Consider the following 22,789-nt stretch of genomic DNA (forward strand, 5'->3'; position numbering starts at 1 on the left):
ATAGTACTGATCCTTTTTGTATTAACCCAGTAGTTATAAAACTTGTTTTAAGATTAATCAATGAATAAACATCCACAAAAGCAAAAGGAATACACAGTACATGTAAATACTGTCAGAATCTGCAGGTTTCCATACAGTCACCTGCAAGATGCATGGATAATTTACAAATTCGTCTTTATGTACTGTTCTCTTTTGCTATGTAAATCTGTCTGTATAACTGCACATGGCAAATTACTGTGTGTCCTTGATGCAGATGTCAACACCTGTATGTATACAGGTACAGGTGTATAGTGAATGAGTAATGTTAACACAGGTGTATAATTCCCCTAAACAGCAATGCTAGCAAGTGACATATTACCTTAGCAGCTACCTATAACTCAGGTATAACTGAAAGTAAGAGCAACTAATGTGCATCCGTATTTTAAGTACCATTTGCACCATACAAAATTTATGAGGTTCATTACAAATCCAGGTTTTGGAATCCTTTTTGAGCACATAAAGGTAATATCTCAAAATTTGGTGCATTAGCCAATAGCTAATAGTGTAAATGGAAGGTGCTCTCTGCAAATACCCAATAGGTATCAATAAACATTACCATGTGTAACATGCTTCAAAGATATAAAGATTCAAAGATTCAAAGAAAATTTATTGTCATTTAGGACAACACAAGTGCAGCCTAAATGAAATTACAAACATAGATACAGCGGTATGCGAGAATAACATAAGAAAGAAAATAACACATATGACATGCAATATGTAGTTTACATTACATAAAAATATTCAATACCAATTATCCAGTGATAAATAATAAATAAATCCCCACCACTAAGCCCCTTCACCGTTAAGATAGAGAATAAATAAAGACTAGTGAATAGCAGCTGTTAAGTTACCATATTGCACTTGTTAACCTTAGACCTTACTCAGTATAGCCATCATATTGCATAATAGTAATGCTAGTGGTAATTACCCAGAGCAGCACAACTGAGTTGAAAGGCATAAAGGCGTGCATGTGCTGCATTACAAAATGTATATGGTGATTCTCTGATGTTCTTCAAAAGTAAGGTTTTTAGAACCTGACCTGAAAAATGTATATCCTTGTTATTTGAGGATTACTTCATTCGTAACTGTTCTTTTCTGTTTTTAAGTGATAAAGACAGGACCCGACATCATGCACTGTATATTGAGTGGATGCACAGGCTTGAGGAATAGCAGAAGGACAGTGCTATTTTTTATTTAACATTTGTTGACCGGGAATGTCCGACTAGGTTCCACATAGCCTGTTTTCAGTGGAGGCCCGGGGAGAAATGCTCCAGATGCATGTCTTTGGAATGTGGGAGGAAACCGGAGTACCCGGAGGAAACCCACGCGAACACAGGGAGAACATGCAAACTCCACACAGAAGGCACCCCAGTGAGAATTGAACCGGAGAACCTCTTGCTGTGAGGCAACAATGTTAACCACTGCACCACTGTGCCGCCCTATGTATGTGATGTATGTTACAGGTCCATATGTTTTACATTTCCATGTATATTGCTTAGAATGCCAGAATACCCATCATGCATTAGTAAGATAAGTGCATTAATCACATTATACGTGTGCTTACATGTCTGATTCAAATACAAATATGTTTAAATATCATTTAGCAGCAAGCCATGTTTTTTTTTTTTTTTAAATATTTTTATTCATTTCCAAAAACAAGGAAACATGAATGCAGGTTATTTATGACAATGAAGTATTTACAAATTATTTAAAAAAGGTAGGCTAAAACCTCTAAACAGATATCAAACATTAAAACCAAAATAAAGTATTTACAAGGGTGTCTATTGTTGACATATAATTGACTTTCTATACAATTGTTTCCTGATTATAATCTGCTGCAGTCATTATTCTCCAGTATTTCAGTTACTTTTTGCCATGCTACGTATAATGATGTAGTTCTTTCAATTCTTCCTTTAATAGTGTTCTTTTCCAATTGCGATACTGCTGACACCATATTCATAAATTGCTTAAAAGTTGGAGAAGCTTTGGATTTCCAGTTTGATGTAATGTTCTTCCTTGCAATAGCTAGGAGAGTCCATAAGATTACATATTTTGTTCTTGGCACACAGGTACAGGTGCATTAAACAAAATAATAGATTTGGAAATCTGGAATTTATCATTGAATACCATTTGCAGAAAATAATTTATTTATCCCAATATGGTTCAATCAAATGGCATTCGTAGAACATATCGTGCCAGTCTGCTTTTATTGATAAATCACATCTCCAGCAGCCAATATTTTTCTTAAACATAAGTTCCATTTTATGAGGGGTTACATAAGATCTGTGTATGAATTGCCATGTAAAAAGTCTCCAGTATAATGAATGTGATGCCTGCTTTGGAGAGAGAAGAATTTATTTTTTATCTCTGTCATTTGGCACATGTCCATTAACTGATCTATAATAATTCCATATTTTGTCATTATTATGCATTTTTATTTTTTTGTTTGTTTTATCATAAGTATCCCTTTCCAGTAATGGGTTGATTCGTTAGTAATATTATATGTTCTATAAGGTTAGGAACATTTTGTCTTATTGATGGTTGCATTGTTTCTTGTTTGCTTAATATATACTGTCTTAATTCTTGTACATGTAACCACAAACTATCTTCCATATTTAATTTCTGTTTAATCTGGTCTATTGTCAGAGGTTTTCCAGAGTTTAGCAATTGATGCCAATATATTAATCCCTTTTCTTTAAGCATGTTGACTACTTCCATATTAAATGTTATTATATTACCTTGTGTGTACGCTACTGGATATAAAAGAAATGACCATGCTTTAATATCAGGATTGCTATTAATAAGATTTTGGAAAATTTTTAATGTATAAGTAATGTATTTGGAACTTATATTTTTATTCTTATGTATCATCATATATTCCTTCATCAGCCATAGAAAATTGTTTGGTATGAAATCTGTATACTTATTTGCTACTACAAATCCTGATTTTAACCAGATTCTCTCATGAACTAGCTTCCATTTTGATGTATATTTTGTATTTAGCCATAATGATATTGTTTTAATAATGGATGGATGCAAATATATTTCTATGTCTGGTAAACCTATGCCACCTATATCCCAATCATCTTGATGATACTTCATAGCTATCCTTGGTTTTTTTGGATACCATAGGAATCTTACCATTAAATCATTTAATTGTTTTAGGTGCGATTTAGCTGGTGGCAAAGAACAAGCTTGTATGACATAAAGAATTTTTGGAAATATGATCATTTTAATTATATAAAGCCTTTCTTCCATTGAAAAGAAGAATTTATTCCATCTTTGTATTAGATTTGTAATATTATTTAAGGTCTCTTTATAATTTGTTTCAATTGTAGTATCTAGGTTGTTAGTTATTATACATCCCAAGTATTTAATTATATTATCGGTAGAGATATATTTATGGTATTTTTTATTTATATCTTTTATATTAGTATTTATAAGCAATACATTTGTTTTGTTATATTTTTTGAAGATAGTTTTTGAAATGTAGGCCACAACCTGAATGACAGTCAGGTATGTGTAGCTGTCACGCAGCTCCTGAGGTGGATGTTTCCCATTCAAGTCTGTAGTGTTTTGCTTACTGTTTGTAATGCATGTGTTGGTACACTAGTATGTGTGAATGTGTTTTTCAATGACTGATCTTTTATGCATAGCCTCTTGATTTACGTACCAAATGAGCAGCAAAAAACAAAAATCACAATCCAGGGTAAAGTATCACCTCCCAAAGAAAAGAAGTTATGTCCAAGGTATAAGAGGTAGATATACCAAGACAATCGAAGCCAACCAAAAATGTGTATGACTGTAACACAAATTTATTGAACAAAGTAAGCACTTTCACGTTAGCCAGGATGCTTCATCAGACTTAATAATTACAATACTTATTGCACTCCTTTAAATAGTTCACATCATCCTATCACAACACATAAATCAAGACTCATCAATAAAAAAAACAATACTATTGGTGTATATATAAAACAGAGCATTATTGCAGAGACAAAAACAAAACATGTATAAAAACATGTAAAGAATGCACAATATAAAAGTATATGTAGTTTAAAAATATTCATATACAAATAGAAAACAATTTTTGTATAAAAAACATAAATTAAAAACCTAAGTGTCATAAAAATGCTTAATTATATTATACCAATAACGCGTGACAGAGAAACTAACGTTTCAAAGGTCTATCTACAAGGAAGGGTTTCAATTAAATGTTATCGTTGAGACCATGACCTTTATCTGCCGATAATTTAGTAATCCATTTAATTTCTTCCTTTTCTGTTAAGTTACGTATACATCCCAACCTTTCTGTAGGAAATATATGTTCAAGTACCATAAAAGTAAAAGAATGTGTAATATCATGCTGTACGAGACACCCAACAGTTCTTAGAAACTTTAGCAGGCTTTAATTTAGGCAATAAACGTGAAGATTTTGATTACATAGTAACGCTAGATGTTACAGCATTGTTTACTAGCATACCTAATGATATAGGAGTAGACTTTTTAAGGCTCTATCTTTTACGTAGAGGTCTGAACAATAATGATGTTATAAAGTTAACTATGTTATTAGATTTAGTACTCTCTAACAATGTGTTCACATTTAATAAAGAATATTATCTTCAGGTTATGGGAGTGGCGATAGGTACATCATGTGCCAACTCATATGCCAATCTCGTATTGGCATATTGGGAATCTACCTATATACTTGAACATATTATTTATTCAAAGTACATTAAATGTTATAAAAGATTTGTGGATGATGTCTTTTTGATTTGGGGAGGTGACCTCATTAGTTTAGAAGAATTTATTACCTACATGATTGGTACCACTACGTTTTTGAAGCTGACTAGTACCATCTCACAGAAAAGGATTGAGTTCCTAGACGTGTTATTGAAAAAGGAAAATGGTACCCTTAGTACAGAAATATATAGGAAACCTTGTAGGAAGAACGCCATCCTACATAGAGATAGTGTGCACCCTCCTTATACACATAGAGATAGTATGCACCCTCCTTATATACATAGAGATAGTATGCACCCTCCGTATATACATAGAGATAGTTTGCACCCTCCTTAAATACAGAGATAGTATGCACCCTCCTTATATACATAGAGATAGTTTGCACCCTCCTTAAATAAATAGAGATAGTATGCACCCTCCTTATATACATAGAAATAGTGTGCACCCTCCTTAAATGCATAGAGATAGTATGCACCCTCCTTATATATACACAGCGATAGCATGCACCCTCCTTATATAGATAGAGATAGTATGCACCCTCCTTATATACATAGAGATAGTGTGCACCCTCCTTATATACATAGAGATAGTATGCACCCTTCACATATACATAGAGATAGTATGCACCCTCCTTATATACATAGAGATAGTATGCACCCTCCTTATATACAAAGAGATAGTGTGCGCCCTCCTTATATACATAGAGATAGCGTGCACTCTCCTTATATACATAGAGACAGCATGCACCCTCCTTATATACATAGAGATAGTATGCACCCTCCGTATATACAGAGAGATAGTATGCACCCTCCTTATATACATAGAGATAGTATGCACCCTCCTTATATACAAAGAGATAGTGTGCGCCCTCCTTATATACATAGAGATAGCGTGCACTCTCCTTATATACATAGAGACAGCATGCACCCTCCTTATATACATAGAGATAGTATGCACCCTCCGTATATACAGAGAGATAGTATGCACCCTCCTTATATGCATACAGATAGTGTGCACCCTCCTTATATACATACAGATAGTGTGCACCCTCCTTATACACATAGAGATAGTATGCACCCTCCTTATATACATACAGATAGTATGCACCCTCCTTATATACATAGAGATAGTATGCACCCTCCTTATATACATAGAGATAGTATGCACCCTCCTTATATACATTAGAGACAGCATGCACCCTCCTTATATACATAGATATAGTATGCACCCTCCTTATATACATAGAGATAGTATGCGCACTCTTTATATACATAGAGATAGTATGCACCCTCCTTATATACATAGAGATAGTATGCACCCTCCTTATATACATACAGATAGTGTGCACCCTCCTTATATACATAGAGATAGTGTGCACCCTCCTTATACACATAGAGATAGTATGCACCCTCCTAATATACATAGAGATAGTATGCACCCTCCACATATACATAGAGATAATATGCACCCTCCTTATATACATAGAGATAGTGTGCACCCTTTTTATATACATAGAGATAGTGTGCACCCTCCTTATATACATAGAGACAGTGTGCACCCTCCTTATATACATAGATATAGTATGCACCCTCCTTATATACATAGAGATAGCATGCACCCTCCTTATATACATAGAGATAGTATGCACCCTCCATATATACATAGAGATAGTATGCACCCTACTTATATACATAGAGATAGCATGCACCCTCCTTACATACATAGAGATAACATGCACCCTCCTTATATACATAGAGATAGTATGCACCCTCCTTATATACATAGAGATAGTATGCACCCTCCACAATTACATAGAGATAGTATGCACCCTCCTTATATACATAGAGATAGTATGCACCCTCCTTATATACATGGAGCTAGTATGCACCCTCCTTATATACATAGAGATAGTATGCACCCTCCTTATATACATAGAGATAGTGTTTACTCTCCTTATATACATAGAGATAGTATGCACCCTCCACATATACATAGAGATAGTGCGCACCCTCTTTATATACATAGAGATAGTGTGTACCCTCCTTATATACATAGAGATAGCATGCACCCTCCTTATATACATAGAGATAGTATGTACCCTCCTTATATACATAGAGATAGTATGCACCCTCCTTATATACATAGAGATAGTATGCACCCTCCTTATATACACAGAGATAGTATGCACCCTCCTTATATAAATAGAGATAGTGTGCACCCTCCATATATACATAGAGATAGTGTGCACCCTCCATATATACATAGAGATAGTATGCACCCTCCGTATATTCATAGAGATAGTATGCACCCTCCTTATATACATAGAGATAGTATGCACCCTCCTTTTATAGATAGAGATAGTATTCACCCTCCTTATATACATAGAGATAGTATGCACCCTCCTTATTTACATAGAGATAGTATGCACCCTCCTTATATATATAGAGGTAGTATGCACCCTCCTTATATACATAGAGATAGTATGCATTCTCCTTATATACATATAGACAGTATGCACCCTCCTTATATACATAGAGATAGTTTGCACCCTCCATATATACACAGAGAGAGTATGCACCCTCCTTATATACATAGAGATAGTATGCACCCTCCTTATATACATAGAGATAGCATGCACCCTCCTTATATACATAGAGATAGTATGCACCCTCCTTATATACATAGAGATAGCATGCACCCTCCTTATATACATAGAGATAGTGTGCACCCTCCTTATATACATAGAGATAGTATGCGCCCCCCTTATATACATAGAGATAGTGTGCACCCTCCTTATATACATAGAGATAGTGTGCACCCTCCTTATATACACAGATATAGTGTGCACCCTCCTTATATACATAGAGATAGTGTGCACCCTCCTTATATACATAGAGATAGTATGCACCCTCCTTATATACATAGAAATAGTATGCACCCTCCTTATATACATAGAGATAGTATGCACCCTCCTTTTATACATAGAGATTATATGCACCCTCCTTATATACATAGAGATAGTATGCACCCTCCTTATATACATAGAGATAGTATGCACCCTCCTTATATACATAGAGATAGTATGCACCCTCCTTATATACATAGAAATAGTATGCACCCTCCTTATATACATAGAGATAGTATGCACCCTCCTTATATACATAGAGATAGTATGCACCCTCCTTATATACATAGAGATAGTATGCACCCTCCTTATATACATAGAGATAGTATGCACCCTCCTTGTATACATAGAGATAGTATGCACCCTCCTTATATACATAGAGATAGTATGCACCCTCCTTATATACATAGAGATAGTATGCACCCTCCTTATATACATAGAGATAGTATGCACCCTCCTTATATACATAGAGATAGTATGCACTCTCCTTATATACATAGAGATAGTATGCACCCTCCTTATATACATAGAGATAGTTTGCACCCTCCTTATATACATACAGATAGTGTGCACCCTCCTTATATACATAGAGATAGTTTGCACCCTCCTTAAATACAGAGATAGTATGCACTCTCCTTATATACATAGAGATAGTATGCACCCTCCTTATATACATAGAGATAGTTTGCACCCTCCTTATATACATACAGATAGTGTGCACCCTCCTTATATACATAGAGATAGTTTGCACCCTCCTTAAATACAGAGATAGTATGCACTCTCCTTATATACATAGAGATAGTATGCACCCTCCTTATATACATAGAGATAGTATGCACCCTCCTTATATACATAGAGATAGTATGCACCCTCCTTATATACATAGAGATAGCATGCACCCTCCTTATATACATAGAGATAGTGTGCACCCTCCTTATATACATAGAGATAGTTTGCACCCTCCTTATATACATAGAGATAGTATGCACCCTCCTTATATACATAGAGATAGTTTGCACCCTCCTTATATACATACAGATAGTGTGCACCCTCCTTATATACATAGAGATAGTTTGCACCCTCCTTAAATACAGAGATAGTATGCACTCTCCTTATATACATAGAGATAGTATGCACCCTCCTTATATACATAGAGATAGTTTGCACCCTCCTTATATACATAGAGATAGTATGCACCCTCCTTATATACATAGAGATAGCATGCACCCTCCTTATATACATAGAGATAGTGTGCACCCTCCTTATATACATAGAGATAGTTTGCACCCTCCTTATATACATAGAGATAGTATGCACCCTCCTTATATACATACAGATAGCGTGCACCCTCCTTATATACATAACAATATAGTAAAGAATCAAGCTATCAGCCATTCACGTATTATTAGTGAAGATTCAGTGTTTTCTGAAGCAATTATAGGAATGGAGAAAGAGTTTCTAGACAGGGGAGAGATCTCAAAGGACTTAATGAAGTAGGACATGAAGGGATAGGGTTACCCTATATACATAGAAATACATCCATTGACATCGGAAGGAATATAAATGAATCCTGTAGAAAAAGGATTGTCATTCCATATAGTAATAATAACACCTCAGTTGTAAATATTATTAAAAAACGCTGGAATATTTTACAGCTAGATGACAAGATTGCCAACATAGTAGGTAATAGGCCAGCTTTTAGTTATAAAAACACTAAGTCACTTAAGAGATTGTTATGCTATGATAAGAATAAGAAGGAAGGAATAATTTCACATAGGAAAGGCACTCATGCTTGTCATAGTTGTAATCAATGTGTTTTTGTTAAGAACTCTAATGTTTTTATACACCCCGATACTGGAAAGAAGTTTGAGTTTTCACATTATGCAGATTGTAAATCAAGGAATGTAGTCTATCTAGGTCAATGCAAGAAATGTCACTGTTTTTATTTTGGCATGACGAATCGAACACTTAGGGAACGTATAAGGGAACATGTCTATGCCATTAATAGAGAAAATGAGACTAATGCCCTGGCCAATCATGTCCTACAGCATGATAGTACACATTCTTTTACTTTTATGGTACTTGAACATATATTTCCTACAGAAAGGTTGGGATGTATACGTAACATAACAGAAAAGGAAGAAATTAAATGGATTACTAAATTATCGGCAGATAAAGGTCATGGTCTCAACGATAACATTTCATTGAAACCCTTCCTTGCAGATAGACCTTTGAAACGTTAGTTTCTCTGTCATGCATTATTGGTATAATATAATTAAGCATTTTTATGACACTTAGGTTTTTAATTTATGTTTTTTATACAAAAATTGTTTTCTATTTGTATATGAATATTTTTAAACTACATATACTTTTATATTGTGCATTCTTTACATGTTTTTATACATGTTTTGTTTTTATCTATGCAATAATGCTCTGTTTTATATATACACCAATAGTATTGTTTTTTATTGATGAGTCTTGATTTATGTGTTGTGATAGGATGATGTGAACTATTTAAAGGAGTGCAATAAGTATTGTAATTATTAAGTCTGATGAAGCATCCTGGCTAACGTGAAAGCGCTTACTTTGTTTAATAAATTTGTGTTGCAGTCATACACGTTTTGGTTGGCTTTGATTGCCTTGGTGTATCTACCTCTTATACCTTGGACATACGTACCAAATGGATGTCTGCTGCATCAGTATTTGAAGTGGCTGTTAGAGTGTATTTAGCAGTGGATAAAAGATTGAAATAAATTCTGCTACAAATATGCAAAATAAATAAGGTATAAAATAAACCTTGCTTAAATGTAGAAATAGAGTTTATCAATATGTGATTAGCATCCATACTAAATGGCTGTGGCTTGAAAAATAAGGAATCTGCTTAATGGACATGTTTGCTTACAGACTCAGCAAAAATGTAAAAATACAATTATGTATGCATTTCACACTGTCAGCAAAAAAGTTGACCTGCTTCCTTAAAGAATAGACATGCTCTTAACAGGAAAACAATCTGTAAATGTTTTTGTCATAAACACCATCAAGCAAGGAAGTTTGAATGGGCATACTTTTATCAAGTCAGCATTTGTATGTGTTTTTCCACAAGATGTTTTCTTAAAGACAATATCAGCATTGTTTCTCTACAGGATGGAAAACAATTCTATTACATGCTTTCCTGCAAACATCAGCAAACAGATGTTCTCATACAAAGTCCAAAATAGAATACCAAGAAGAAAAACAGGATGCAAAAACACTATAAAAAGACTATAGCAAATGAAATTGTTAGGAGAGGTATTTGGATAGGAACACACTTGTTTCAAGGTAATGTAATATCTTTCATGCTGATCGAGAAGTAAAGTGGTACATTGTAACTTTAGCTGCAACAGTAATCCATGTGGTTTGTTATAAGAATAAGTTATTTATTGGTTACTGCTCTTAAAGTAACAGAGTGTTTGCTGCAAAGTATACTCCTTCATCAGTATACATTCTGCAAGTTTCTGTGTGCAACAGACTGTGAATGCAACTATAACTAGACTTTGATTTCGGCAGAACCCAGCCAACAAGACTTAGTGATTTAAGAAGAATTTGGTTCCAGCACAGTAAGCAGCACCATGATAATTAATTTTTCCCTGACATTGGCAGACCGTGAGGCATGCTCTTGTCAGTGTTCGCACTAGCATTGGCAGACCATGTGGCATGCTCTTGTCAGTGTTCGCACTGGCATTGGCAGACCGTGTGGCATGCTCTTGTCAGTGTTCACACTGGCATTGGCAGACCGTATAGCATGCTCTTGTCAGTGTTCACACTGGCATTGGCATACCATGTGGCATGCTCTTGTCAGTGTTCACACTGGCATTGGCAGACCATGTGGCATGCTCTTGTCAGTGTTCGCACTAGCATTGGCAGACCGTGTGGCATGCTCTTGTCAGTGTTCGCACTAGCATTGGCAGATCGTGTGGCATGCTCTTGTCAGTGTTTGCACTGGCATTGGCAGACCGTTTGGCATGCTCTTGTCAGTGTTCGCACTGGCATTGGCAGACTGTGTGGCATGCTCTTGTCAGTGTTTGCACTGGCATTGGCAGACCATGTGGCATGCTCTTGTCAGTGTTCACACTGGCATTGGCAGACCGTGTGGCATGCTCTTGTCAGTGTTCACACCGGCATTGGCAGACCGTGTGGCATGCTCTTGTCAGTGTTCGCACTAGCACTGGCAGACCGTGTGGCATGCTCTTGTCAGTGTTCGCACTGGCATTGGCAGAACATGTGGCATGCTCTTGTCAGTGTTTGCACTGGCATTGGCAGACCATGTGGCATGCTCTTGTCAGTGTTCGCACTGGCATTGGCAGACTGTGTGGCATGCTCTTGTCAGTGTTCGCACTGGCATTGGCAGACCATGTGTCATGCTCTTGTCAGTGTTCGCACTGGCATTGACAGACCATGTGACATGCTCTTGTCAGTATTCACATTGGCATTGGCAGACTGTCTGGCATGCTTTTGTCAGTGTTCGCACTGGCATTGTCTGACCATGTGGCATGCTGGTATTGGCTGACAATGTGGCATGTTCTTTTCAGTGTTTGCTCTGATATTGGCAGGCCGTGTGGCATTCTCTTCAGTTCAGCATTAGTATCGCATTTGCTATGGTTTATTTTTGGATGTATGCATGTGTGGGGGTGTTACAGTGCATTTAAGCATAATGAGTTGACCATACTTTCTTTCACTTTCTATAACAGTCAAATATCAGCATTGTACATGGTAACTAGCTATCTCTGGTGTTCTGGGCAGGGAGTGTGTGAAAGTAATTGATTACTGGCTCAGTGGCACAGAAAATAACTACCTCAAAGTATCTGAATTACTGTTTGAGTCACTGGCTATGGAACCTTCTGAATGGTGTATGCATGTCCTTCCTGTCTCTGTGTGGGTTTTTCTAGGTGGTTTGGCTTTTACAGTCCCACAAAGACATTTCTTAGTTGAAAGTGTGTTCTTCCACCTTGCTGGAAGGTAAGCGTGTGGTGTTTTATCATGTGATAGACCACATGTGCCAGATGTAGTGTGTGTGTGTGTGTGTGTGTGTGTGTGTGTGTGTGTGTGTGTGTGTGTGTGTGTGTGTGTGTGTGTGTGTGTGTGTGTGTGTGTGTGTGTGTGTGTGTGTGTGTGCACGTGTGCGTGTGTATGTGTGTGTGTGATTGTGTGTGTGTGTGTGTGTGTGTGTGTGTGTGTGTGTGTGTGTGTGTGTGTGTGTGTGTGTGTGTGTGTGTGTGCATGTGTGATTCTACCTGTTGTAAAACCGGTGCTTCTCGAAGGTATGTACAGTAGATCATATGGTTTCTAAGGGCAATGTGGTCATATGCTCTACCACCTTAACCGCTATATCACTCCCACTACTAAACTTGTACTCTCCAGCACCACCCTCATTCCTTCTCTCCCATATGGTGCCCCACTTCTTACCAACCTTCAATCTTCTCTAAAAACAAAGTTATCCTCCTGTTATAACAAAATATCTAAGTTTAATACCAGCTATAAAGCCTCCTCCCACCACTGCATTGCCCTACACAAACTAAATTGGCTCGAACTTCCCAACCATCTTACCTACATTCAACTTACTGATGCCCATAAACTCATCTTTAATCTCTCCATCTGCCCCTCCCTTGCCTCCTCCTTCAAAATGCACCTACCCAACAGACTTCTAAGGTCCAATAACCAGAATTTGCTTGAACTGCACAAGCCTGCTCATCCTCCAGGCAAACACCTGTTAACCTTTTCCCTAGCTCACGTCTGGAACTCCCTGCCACCTCTTATTCATACTACAGACAGCCACTCTACCTTTAAGACCCTGCTTCAGTCCCACCTCAAAACCCTCTGGGAATGTTCCTGCTCTCATCTCACATGACTCACCTCTTTTCCCCATTTCTCACCCTCCCTTACTTCTCTCTTCTCTTCATCACACTGAGCATCTCTGACTACCACCATCTTCATTTTTCTCATTTGCTCCCACTCTTGCTCTATTTTTTTTTTGTTTTTCTTATTGTCCCCCCCTTTGTATATTCAATAATTAACTCCTATCACCCATCCTACTTTAACTTTGCTAAGATTTCATGTAAAACTGTAATGCCAACCCTGTGTTATTTCACATTGTAACAAATTTAACAGGAATACGCACCAGTGGATTTTTTTTTTATTTTAATTGATATATTTGTGTGTGTGTGTGTGTGTGTGTGTGTGTGTGTGTGTGTGTGTGTGTGTGTGTGCATTTGTAATTTTACCTTTTACGTTTCTGAATGTATTTTCACTGCAATCATGGATTTTTTGTCATGTTGTGTAATACCATCGTTCTTCAATAGTATTACATGAATGTAAATGCATCATCTTTGTATTATATCGGTGTTCAAGGAGCTTTTCCCCCAGTGACTCCATTCAAAACAAGCTCTTCTTGGTCAATGGACTGTCCTGGTAAAAAAACTGTAAATAAATAAATAAATAAATACATAAATAAAAAATAGCTTATTTAAATTTAACCTCAGAAGGTTGTTATAACTTGGGGGGGGGGTGCTGAGGACAGTGTGCCCATTATTTCTTTAATTTTTTCACAATGAAACTTCAGAAGTGTGCACAAATTATTGTCCCTTTTGATTGTCTGGAGTAGTGTGCAATCTAAACTATAACAAACAAAAAATACCAAAACCGTAACCAGTCACAATAAGTTTATTGCTCAGATAAGAATAACTAAGTGCTTTCGCCAAGGTAAAAAAACATAGATTTCCCGAAAGTTATTCCTACAAATAATCTGTACACTTTAAATACTGTTACAAAAAAAACATCAACCAATAACAAATTGGTATCGACAATCACCAACATTTCATAAAGTACATTTACATATCCATTAAATTAATTAGCTTGATAACCCACTCCCTTGGTTTTATGTATTTTCAAATTTTATATATGCACATTATATACAATAGCCAATAAAATATTATAATTTTATATGTTAATATATCCCCCACATTTTTGTTAAAAATTGACCTTTTAAGACACATTATTATGTTTGATTTTCAAAAATGGCTTTATAGAAATAAAATTGTTTAAGCCTGGAGGGATTGTAGCATTGTCCGCAATTGCCACGCAGACTCTCGAGATTCCAACACTGATTCCCAGTCACCCCTATGTGGATTTTTCACCACTCTATCAATGATGAAAAATATAACTTTATTAAAATTTACACACCTCCCAGAATGGATGTAATGGGCATTGTGAGGGTCTTTGTTCTTTATCGCCCTCACATGTTCACTAATCCTGTCCCTTAATCACCGGGAAGTCTTTCCTATATAAAACCCCAGGCAGGAAAGCCAAGTTGCCACATATACTACCCTCCTGGTGTTACAATTACACCTCCCTGGACATTTCACAGAAACACCATAACCACTAATAATAACATATGGCTCCTTGATAGTATATCTGCAATTTTTGCAACATCCACATTTGTTCACGTGGGAATTATATCTATCATGGTCAATTTGTTTCTCCAAAATATTTTGTATGTTTTTTCCCCTACTATGAACTATTTCTGGTTTCACACCTACCAGGGAGGTAGTTTTGGGGTCCAAGAATAAATTCCAACTACTGTTTACAATTTTAATTATTTCTGGCATCCATTCCCCATACTCCAGAACCATAACATTGGATTTAACACTTTCCCTTTTTCTAACCTGAAAATCGTCCCCCAATAATAAAATTGGTGCAAAACTTGTTTTTTCTTTTATTTACCACTTCCTTTTTTGTCTTGGTCAATAATTTGAGGGGATAACCCCTATCCAAAAACATATCTATCAAATTATACATTTCATTCCTGAAAACCTCATCTGTGCTAGTCAACCTCGACATCCTGACCATCTGACCTTTAACCACGCTATGTTTCTGAAACATTGGGTGATTACTAGTAAAGTGTAATAAGGTGTTAGAATAGGATTCCTTTCTATAAATTGCACTATCCAAAATTCCATCTTCCAAAGATAATCTGATGTCCAAATAGTTAATACTTTTAGTATCCCATTTGTAGGTGAACTTCAGGAAGTCTGTTGTACCATTAAGGTATTCAACAAAATTACATGCTTCCTTCTTGTCCCCCTTCCACAAAATGAGTATGTCATCCAGAAACCTATTGTAGGATAGAATTTGGTTACAGTGTTGTGAAATAAATATACACTCTTTTTCCCAATCATATAAAACAAGGTTGGCAAAGATGGGGACACATTTGGCTCCCATTGCCACTCCTGCAACCTGATGAAACAATTCTTCAAACATAAGAAAATTGTTCTTTAATACCAAATCCATAAATTCTACCACAACGTCAACCGTTCCTACATCCCATGTCAGAAAGATCTAAAATACTGTTTCTGAACATATCCATACCTATACTATGTGGGATAACCGAAAACAGATTGATTACATCAATTGTCAATAAGCTAAATGGACACATATCAATATTTTGAAACTTAGACATTTGTTGTAGGCAATGCCAGGAGTCCCTCACGATGTACTGCACCCCCTCAATCAATATACCCACTTTATTATCTATCCAGGTGGCTAGAGGTTCAGTCTTAGACCCTTTAGCTGCCACTATAGGTCTGAAAGGGGGTTGATAATGTATTTGTTTGTCTTTGGTATCCCAAAGATGTTTGGTATAACTGGTTGACACACCACCTCCTTTAATTGTCATGCTCAGTTTGTGGTCTGAATGTGTGGAAGGAACGTAACCTGGTATAGCTGGGGTATTCTCCACATTCTTAAACTAGGTCTCAGTGACTGCACAAATGTCAGCATATTCCCAGGTGAGGACTACTTCCAGTGAGTGCAGTTTCTGGTTTAGACTCCTAGCATTTAGCAGCATAACCTTGAGGTTGCTTTTACAGGGTATTTTTACATTGGGGATTTTGTTCTTGTGACAATGCCTAAAAAAGGCACTATGTGGGTGGCAAGAGCCTTAGCCAGTAACCAGAATCCCATGGGTGACAGATGAAGACCATCTCTGGCAAAGCATCAAGGTCTGTCAACCATGTCATCCCAGGCTAACAGATACTGGATCCCCTTTTAATGACACCAGAAACCAAGACATTTGTTGAAGTCAATCATTTTTTGTTGTAATGAGGTATCATCCTAGGTGAAGATAAAATGCTGCTTAAAGCTAGGGATATAACAGCCTGAGACACATAGTCTGAGAGCTGAAACATCTCTCTCTTCATATAGTCCAGAGAGGTACTTCTCAAGTCATTCACATCAACATGGACTGTGATGGAGTCATAACTTCACCTGTTGTTGAGAGACTTGAGTGTGTATGTGATGTGGCAGATCCTGGCACCTGGCAGACAGCTGACCATTACTTTTTCCTTATCCAGCCTGTTGAGATGGACATCTGTGTGTCTCACAATTGAGTCACCAATGACTAAGATGTTTGTTTTTGCGTTATGCCTTAGGTGCTTAATTGGGGAGGCACTGGTGTGTGATATATTATGAGTACTCTGTTCTGCAGAGGATGTATTATGTGAATTGTGCTTGTGTTTGTGTTTGTGTTTGTGAGGTCTCTGATGTTTAGGTAAGCTTCTGTTAAGGACCTCTGCATATGTAGGTTTATGTGTTTTTGGGTTGTTAGGTGTAACAGGTGAGATGTGCATGTTGACAACCTATTGATATCAGATGAACTGACTGGTGAGTGAGACTGCCTGGATTCTAGGTTCTTGATATAGCTACAGCTCTCAAATAATGAATTTGTGTGGACTAGAAGAAGTGGGTTGCCAGTATACATGAGGCAATTGCTACATTGCCTCAGGATGCCCATGTCGACCAGGCTGGCTGGAAAAACTATGGGAAATTGTCCATCCATAATGCTAAGTAAGTTGATGTGGTCAGAAAACAAGGAGAAGATAGGATGGAACAGGTAAAATAAAGGACAGGAGAAGTGAAAAAAATACGAAGGACTACTGGGTAGGATCTGTGTTGGTACCGCAGGAGCTGCATTGAATGTATCACCTGTCAGTAAGGGACAGTCATGAGAACTCACCAATGGAGCACCAGCAGAGTACTGAGGGGAAATTTGCAGGCAGATGTGTTTGCGTCTATAACTGTCAACGAGGCCCTATGCTGCTCGGCAATGCACAATGCGCATGCAAGCGCAAACCCAAGCAAAAGCAGTACTTATTTAGCAAACGAGAGCAAACTGATTTAAACAAATTAACCAATAAGAAGAGCTTAAAACTGAGCCCAGTTCCAGTGACCTTCAATAAGATGAGTTCTAACTGCACACTCCTGCCATTAGGTACAGGGGAACCCTGTCCAACAAAAGAAGGCCTGGTTTAATGCTCAATTTATACAAATTGAACTAGACACAGCAGGTCTAAATGTAGTCTCTGCTACAGCAAAGTGCAACAATTTCAGAAAAAGAAAACAGTTCAAATAAGCAGTGATGTGGAAAGAATGCAGTTCAAAAGTGCAATATACCATTAAAAGTTCTACTTAAGTTTTGCAGAGATCAGCAGATGCTTGCATTGATCAAATAAATACAGCAGAGCAGGAGCTGGTCGCCAAACTCTGTGGAGCTTTTCTAAAACCAGTGCAAACCCACACAAATGTGGTGCATATATAGCAAACAAGATCAAACTGATTTAAACAAATTAACTAATAAAAAAGCTCAAGACTGCCCTGTTCCAGCAACCTTCAATCAGATGAGTTCTAACTGCAGACTCCCGCCACTGGAACCCTCTCCAACAAAAGATGGCCTAGTTTAGTGCTCAAGTTATATAAACAGAACTAGATTCATCAGGTATGAATCTAGTCTATGCTACAGCAAACAAAGTGCAACAGTTTCAGAAAAAAAAAACAGTTCAAATAAGCAGGCACAATAAGCCTTCAACCAGTAATTCCCAGCTCAGAAGGGCAGAGAATACCCTTTCCTCCCACAAGAGTGCAGACCACAAACCTTCTTAATGTAAAATAATTGGTCTGCAGCCCAAGCGCTTAAACCAGAACTAAGACACTTTTAGAATAACAGACACACTAAGCCTTCAACTACCATTTCCCAACTTAGAAGTATGTAAGCTACCTCTCCTACCATAAGAGTGTAGACTACAATCCTTCCTAATGTAAAACAACTTGCCTAAAGCCCAAGTGCTTAAACAAAAATTAAGAGGTTTAGAATAACAATTACAATTTAATCAGGCTACTAACGAGCAGCAATGAATGTAGCAGAATAAATGCAACTGAACACTTTTAAGAACAATCAGCAAACGCAAACTAAAGCAGTGAAGTAGGAGGAAACACAAATATGGTAAAACAGCTGAATAAAGTGCATTTCTTATTTTATTTATGGTAGACATAGACCTGTGTGTATTAGACAGAAAGGATTTGAGTGAGTTCTTATAAAGCACTAGCCATGTAACTATACAGTGTATAATAGGAGGGCATAATTCTTAGCTGATAGCATAAAGTTGGTGTCAGTGTCAGTTGGAATCTTTGTCTACAAAAGGAGTTCTGAATTGTTTACCGACCTGAAAGACTTTGGTGAGCCTGGATATTTTCTATCAAAGAATTCAGAAGGCATAGATTGAAAGTGTCTTCAGCCAAGCCAGCACTGGCTTTTGACATGGTGCTCAGTACTGTTCTGAGAGACTTTTTATGTTTTTTTTTCTGAAGTAAAAGTCTGCAATTTTAATTCTTAGTGATCCTTGCAAAAAAGTGCAATACTTTTGATAGACTTTGCAACTAGGCTGCTTTGTTTAAAATTCCACAATATCTACCAGTCTATCTGCCTATATATGCCTTTATCTATATATCTGTAGCTAAACTATATCTAATTTACATCTATAACTCTGTCTATCTATCTGTCTATCATTTACCTACAGGATTTCGTATCGATTTTTCATGGTACTATGTATAGAAAATTAAATACTGAAAATGGTGAGCTAAAAACCATAAAAACGCTCCCTGTAATTATATATACCAACTTCATGGTTGCACCACAGTGAGAAAAGGGGGAACTCCGGAAATGAGCATTGCCAACTCACACAATACAATAAGTGCAGAGAAATAATATCACATTTGCACAAACTCAGCTGATGCCCATTAACCAATAAAACATCACTATTGTTCAATATATCTGACTGACTCCTGGTTAACTGAAGCATTTAAAGAATTTACAGCTATTTAAAGATTTATCAGTCATTGTTACTGCACTTCAGAACAAAATAGTTAATACAAAAACAGGAAAACAATAATATATATATATATATATATATATATATATATATATATATATATATATAATCATAGGTTTATAGCTGTATGCTAGGCTAACAACCACCAGGTGCTTTATAAGCCTAGCTCTGCAATCCAATCCAATTGTGTCCCTATGTATCACAGGTATTTATTAGGAGGGGGTATGTTATTTAGGAAATTTCTAGAGGTTATGTCTGGGGTTTGTTAGTTTGCATATTACTGTATGCCTCGGTCTATCAGAGACGTGGGGGTCAGACCCAGGGTGAATTTCTGATATCCCATCCATTGGTCAAGGTTATGGCTCAATAGGGTTAGGGATGGACTTCACATGGATGGAGAACCTGTTCCAGTGCATGGGATCCTCTGAGACACAAATCCATCTCACCAATATATCTGATTTACTTCACAAGCAAAATGTAAATCCTTGGATCTAGTGATTCTGATATTGTTCATTTTGTAGATGTGTAAGAGGCCCATCAGAGCTGGAGCCGCAGGCGCCTTGTATACCAGGCGTAGAATGCCTAGTATACAAAAGTATAGAGATAGTACTTTAAGACAATCCATACAGGGCAATGATTTTATATCTCGTATTTTCATGGTTAGGAACCTTTGTAGGTGTTCCAACTGTTGCATATATCTGGTCATGTACATGATTCAATGATGGGTCTGATAAGAGCCGAATATAGTGCCACAATGACTCCCTTGGACCTAGATGCCATGCCTTTACTTATAACTTGGGCAACATAGAATGATTTTCTTATTACCTTGGCCACATATTAGTCAAAGGCCAGATTACTGTCTACATATCTTGCCAGATCCCTGACTACTGGGTCAACTCTTAGGGTGTCTTATCAATGGTGTAATTAGCTTGGATGACAGTTTTCCTAAAATCAACTCCAGTACAATTATTCTTGGTATTGAGTCTTAGTCATCAGCCTTGGTGCCAATCATTTGTCTGTGTTAGCCCCTCTTGTAAAATGTTTGCGTCATGGAGATAATCTATGATACCTCCCAATTTGCAGTAATCTGTGAACTTGGTCAACCAAAGGCCCTTGACATTTGCCTTTACCTCCAAGAAGTAGAAAACAAATAGAAGTGATCCTAGCATGAAGCCTTGAGGTACCTCCACTGCTGACTACTCTCTTAGTGGAGGTGGTCTCACCAGTCCTAGATTCCTGGGTCCCATGAGCTAAGTGACACTCCAGCCAGTTATGTATGGATTTCTGTTCAGTTCAATGAGTTTGCCAACTATACCCTAGTGGGATACTGTATCAAACATCTTAGCTTGGCCCAGGTAGGTGGTATACACCATTTCCTTTTCATCTATTGCTTTGCTGAGCATCTCAGAGAAATCCACCAGGTTTAGTAGGCATGATCTTCTCTTGACAAAGCCATACTGGGTTGAATCCAGTGTCTGAAGGTTGCCTATGTATTTGTCAATCATTTCCATCATAATTTGTTCCATGGCTTAGCATATTAGACTAGTCAGACTAATAGGTCTGTAGTTTCTGGGGCCAGTTGATTATCCACGCTTTTTCAGTGGGATAACCATTGTAGTCCTCCATTCTCATAGTACAAAGCCTGTTCAGAGGCTATAGTTGAAAAGTGCTATTACCAAATTGTCTGTTATGTTCCTCTGCATCCTACTCAGAACTATACCAAATGATCAAAGCACTACCTTTATGTGCTTGAATCATAACAACAGAAAGGTCAGACTTTAAATCAAATATAATATCTTCTTGTTTATAAACCTTTTGATCCTGTACCCCTCCTGCACCACTTTTATCAGCTGCAGAAATCATCACATTTCTATTAGCTTTCAGAACACTGAAAGCAACTTTCTTCTATACATAAACTATAATCATAATTTCTAAAAATAATATTTTAATTTTTATGTAAGTTTATGAGAACTGCCTGCTCAAAAAAAAATCTTAGTGCAGGGTGAAATGAAGCATGAAAAAAAGAATGGATAAATCTGATATTCGCTACATTACCACCATCATCATTTTCTGTGCATGCAAAGGGATGCACATGATTTGGACAAAGAGACATTGGTAATCACTGCAGTGATGCAGGTGTACATAATATAGCCACTGAGGGGGTCAGGACAGAAGCATAATCCCCTCATGACAGCCTATTTGATAGTCATGCCATGGGCTGCCTCCCCCCCATAAGGGTCCCATTACTTGCACTCTGGAAAGGAACCAATATGCACTGAAACTTCCACCCCAGTGAAAAACAGATGGGTAGCCATGGCATTAGACTGAAGAGACAGAAAAACATGTAGAAAAAATCTAGTACTGAAACTCAGAAATATAACAAGCTTTTACTGAACAAAGAAATTTCAGTTAAATTCAAAGAAACATGGGAGAGAATGACTACTATATTTTCTCACGTATCACTAACTAATCCTTCATCTGTGGGGAAAAAAGCAGTATTATTGTATTTTTGCCTGTGTTTCCTACCCCACTCCCCTTTTGTATATAAGCAGTGTGACACGGAATGACTGTATTTTAATTAGGAAGACGTCCTACGGCTCCATCTCAGTATCAGTAGTGGAAGATGTATCAGTCATATCTGAATTTCTTGCTGAATTTTTCACTCACTCTATCTGCACCCCCCACCTTACTCATGAGTGATGACTCTAACCTTAACCCTGCTCTTGCCCCTAAATGCAGCCCTACACATTTGGGTACTAAAAACCTGTTCCTTAACAGTACCACTAATCAAGACACAGAGACACATACACACTCCACTCATATAAATACACTAATATGGCATTAAATCTATTTCCCTAGCCTTTATTCTAACCATAACCCACAAACACACACACACACACACACACAC

The sequence above is a fragment of the Protopterus annectens genome, chromosome 14.part0, assembly GCF_019279795.1.
Source record: "Protopterus annectens isolate FY-2018-M chromosome 14.part0, PAN1.0, whole genome shotgun sequence".
NCBI lineage: Eukaryota > Metazoa > Chordata > Ceratodontiformes > Protopteridae > Protopterus > Protopterus annectens.